Below are 5,001 nucleotides of genomic sequence, written 5' to 3'. Positions count from 1 at the left end.
ACTCTTTAGGATAAACTGTCATTGGATGTGAGCATCATTGGATGTGAGCTGGGCTTTTTTAAACACTCGTCTTGAGACTCTAATTGAAGCCAACATGAGGGTTTTGATCTTGATGCTGAGATTGCTAAGGCTAAAGAAGCAATTGATAAAACTCAGCAACGTCAAAGCTTGTCTTCACCTGAAGATCCCACAGGTGATGGCAATGGACTCGTTCCTGGTGAGGCTGATGTTCATGCCTCTTCTTCTCAAGTTAATCTTTCTTCTCCCGTTGATGATGCCCCCGTAGATGATGCTCCTTAGTTTTTTGTTTGTTCAACTTTTTGGAAGTTTGCTGTTTTTTTGGGAAGGTTTTTTTTTTGGTTACCCCTATCTTGTTTTGGGGTTTAATGTTTGGTTACCCCTATCTTGTTTTGGGGTTTAATGATAAACGAATACCTCTATTTTTTTCCCAAAGTTTAATATATGTGTTTGGGTTACTTTTACCGTTTACTTTGCTCTTTGATACTTGAGCTTTTATTTTGCTCTTTGATATTTGAGCTTTTTCCCTTGCATTTAAAAATGCTTTAATAATCGGTGACTTTGATAAACACGGGTTTTAATAAAAGAGGGCCCTTTTATGTAAACGACATTGATGAAGATGACGTCTCATCTTCATATTGGTGTAAATATATGAAAGACGAAATATATAAAAAGGAAACAGTTTGAAGAAGTTTCATGCTTTGAACTGTCAAATAAATTTCGTACATGATTTTCTCTATAATTCGTACAACACTTTCACAACTGCTTTTTTTTTGTAGCAGATTTTTGGATACAAAATCGGGTTTATTATCTCGTAACAAAATTTTGGCCTTAACCTAAAAACTCGTAGGAACTTGGAACGTATCTTGTATTCTTCTTGCGAGTTCACACCTTCTCAAGGTTGCTTCAAGGTTTTTGATTTACGCTTGTTTGCTTATTTGTCTATATGTATAGTCCCCCAGTGTATGTGCTTTGAAGTATGAAATCTCGAATAATGGATTGCTCCTTCTTTTTGGTCCATTCCCTGAAAAGGAAAATACACACGGGACTCGGAGATATACGTTTCGATGATGATTGTTTAACCCTTTCTTTCCATCAGAAAAGTTACAACCTTGACCGGGAATAATTCAGTATTCCGCGTGTCTTTCGGGTCTAATATCATCATTTGGTACGGGCTTCTTACACCTCATATTTTCCTACATTGAAGTATGCCATAAGTAAATTGATATAAGCTCAGAAATGAGATGTTACATCCCGCATTTTCGTACGTTAAAGTTTCGTCGTAAGTTAATCGACGTAAGCTCGGGAATGAGATTATTTTGAGATTATAAGTATTACTCTATTAACAAGTGATAAGTAAATTCGTGAAGGTGAGAGAGTAAGTGAATCGAAGAAAATGAGTTTCATCAAAGATTGGCAATTTGGGATAAAATACGGTCCAAGCTATAATACCCGGTATTTATGGACTAGTGCCATACAAGGTAACACATAACCATGATAGTGAGGTGTATAAGATGTGCTAAAAATGAGTAGTATTTTAAGTAATTTGAGATCATTCTTAATTATGTGGATAATTGGGTAACTTAATTATGTTAATGGGATGATTAACTAAGAAATTAAAGTCTTTGGATAAAGTTTAAGGGCCCCAACGTGGCAGCCAAGAACCTTGGTTAAATATGACTCTTAAGTCATAAAGTAATGTGGCGCCTTTAGAGAAATATGTGGATTAGTCATCTTATCAAGTGGGGCCCACTTAAAGGTTAAATAACCTTTCTAATTCACATTGAATTGCTCACCTCTTAAGAATAAGCTTCAGCAAGGATAAACTTTGCAATAGCAACGTTATCAATTGTTCATCTCTTGAGAAAAAGCTTCAGCAAGGATAAATTTTGCAATGGCAACGTTATGGCTTCAAGAATTTCATACGAATAGTATTTAATACTATAGCAACGTGGGATTTACGATTCTAAGGGAGTACGGTGCAATCTTTCTCAAGAATATCATATGGATCGTTCCCTATTTCGATCTCGCCGTTACGTGTTTCGTCGCAATTGGCGTGTGTTAGAAGGATTATCAAGAGAATCGGTTCAGGTATGTTAAGTCTATCTCTTCTTTCCTTTTGGCATGATCTATACGACACAAATGAAACGAGCAAATGCACAACTTCCATAAATGACTCTATTCATAGAAGTATTAGAGGTGCCTATGTTCTTGAATTCCGATGTGTCTTATTATTATATCTTCTATTCATGGGTCTCAAAAAAATACGTAAGTTGAAAAAAGTTTATGATATTACTCAAAGGCATAATGGTCCTATGACATTCCAAGAGATTTTATTGACGTCCTTCTTATGCGTTGCATTTATTTATACATGTACATTGACCCATGACCAGATGACGTTATATACGCGTATATATGTATATTATATGTATATGGGATATGGGAAAAGGTTACTGCGTTATATACGCACCACCACCTGATCAGCTGGTATACGTTGATGATTTTGCCCACAATGGCCGAGAGGATATGATGGGATGCCCTCAGAGGCTTGATGATGTTATGAACACATACACCTATGCACGACATGACATTCATACGCATATGCATGACACTAAAAGTATTTCATGATTTACAGAGTTAACCAGACTTACATGTTGAGTCTTTTACTCCATGTTTCTCTCATGTCTATTATTTACTGATTTTCATTCCTTACATACTCGGTATATTATTTGTACGGATGTCCCTTTTGCTTGGGGACGCTGTGTTTCATGCCCGCAGGTCTCGATAGACAGGTTGAGAGTTCTCCGAGTAGGCTATCAGCTCAGCGGAAGGTGTTGGTGCGCTCCATTTGCTTCGGAGTTGCTTCTTTGGTCAGTATGATTAGTACATGTATTGATTGGTATGACGAGGACCTGTCCCGACCTTTAGGATATTATGTATTCTTAGAGCTTGTAGACAGATGTCATGTATACGCATACTTGTATGGCCCTGTCGGCCTATGTTTTGAGTATATAAAGGATCATGCCGGCCTTATAGGCCCGTACATCATATGTATAAGTTTGGATTACATGTTTGATCGTCCAATGTCGAGTATTTTCCCATGTTTTATTCTACTTATCTTACGATAGCCTCTATGGCTCATTTACCTATGATAGTATGATACGAAAGATACGTTAGGTAGGTACTCGGTTAAGTAAGGTATCGGGTGCCCGTTGCGGCCCATCGGTTTGGGTCGTGACAGGGCTAGCTTTTTGTCTATCATCTAATATTGTTAGAAAATTTTAAAATAGAAAAATAAAATAATATCTGAGTGATACCTGACCAATACTTCTTCAAATGAACAGCGTTCCAGTTTGATGGTAGTATGCTGCCATCCATAGTCTCCAACTCATATGCTTCATTTCCAGCGATGCCTCGAACCCTACAAGGCCCTTTCCAATTTGGACTTAACTTTCCCGCATTAGCCACTTTCGTTGATCGAAACACCTTTTTGAGGACGAAGTCCCCAATATTGAAGTACCTCATATTTGCTTTCCTATTGTATTATCGTTCAATCATCTGTTTTTGAGCCGCCATCCTTATTAGCGCTACTTCTCTCCTTTCCTCTACTAAATCCATATTTGTTTGCATTTCTTCTTCATTTGATTCCTCAGTAGCATGTGTGTATCTCGTACTTGGTTCACCTATTTCTACTGGAATTAAAGCTTCAGTGCCATAGACGAGTGAAAATGGAGTCTCGCCCTTACTTGTTTTCGCTGTTGTTCGATAAGCCCATAATACCCCTGGTAACACTTCTGGCCACTTGCCTTTTGATTCTTCTAGTCTCTTCTTCATGTTATTAATAATAACTTTATTCGTTGACTCAGCTTGCCCATTGGCTACAGGATGGTATGGCGAAGATGTAACTCGTTTAATTTGCCAACTCTAATAGAACTATGTGATTTTCGCCCCTAAGAATTGTGGGTCATTTTCACACACGATTTCCTTTGGAACTCCAAATCGACAGATAATGTTTCGCCAAATAAAGTCCCTGACCTCTTTTTCTCGCACCTATTTGAAAGCTCCTGCTTCTACCCAATTTTGAAAAATAATCCGTTAAAACTAATAGAAAATGTATCTTTCCTTTAGCTTGAGGTAATGGACCTACGATATCCATGCCCCATTTCATGAAAGGCCATGGCGAGATAACTGAATGTAACAATTCTGCTGGGCGATTCATGTTATTGGCATATCGTTGACATTTATCGCACTTGGCTACAAAGTTTTCTGCTTCCTCCTCCATTTTTGGCCAATAGTATCCTGCTCTTATTAAAGCCTTCACCAATGATCTCCCCCAGCATGATTGCCACAGTTCCCCTCATGTACTTCCTTCATCACATATTCTATTTGTGAGGGACCCAATATTTTTCAGTATAAGTTCCCATGAATTAAGCAATACCGGGCGGCTTTTTGGTGAAGTACCTGTGACTTCTTCTTGTCTTCGGGTAAGATTCCGTACTTCAAAAAGTTAACAAACTCGTTCCTCCAATTCCAAGTTAAATTGTTAAAATTTACCTCGTTCTTGTCTTGGTCGAGTGCCGAATGAAACAAATGTATTACAATAGCATTTTTTGCATTTGTTATCTCCGTAACAGATGTGAGATTGGCCAACGCATCTGCTTCTGCATTTTCCTTCCTGGGTATTTGAACAGCTTTCCGCGATTGAAATTGTCTGACTAGTTCTCGTACCTTTTCTACGGTATTGTTGCATTTGTGCCTCTCTTGCTATGTAAGTCCCTAGCATTTGGTTAACTACTACCTGCGAGTCACTTTTAATTACTATCTATTATATGCCAAGCTCTCGTGCTAGTTCCAGACCTGCAATCAGAGCTTCGTACTCTGCTTCATTGATAGTGATGGGATAACATTTTATTGCTTGTCTTATGACTTCCCCTGAAGGCGGAATTAAAATAATACCCAGGCTCGCGCCTTTAACATTCGAAG

This window comes from Nicotiana attenuata, unplaced genomic scaffold, assembly GCF_001879085.1.
Source record: "Nicotiana attenuata strain UT unplaced genomic scaffold, NIATTr2, whole genome shotgun sequence".
Classification (NCBI taxonomy): domain Eukaryota; kingdom Viridiplantae; phylum Streptophyta; class Magnoliopsida; order Solanales; family Solanaceae; genus Nicotiana; species Nicotiana attenuata.
This window is presented reverse-complemented; position numbering follows the sequence as displayed.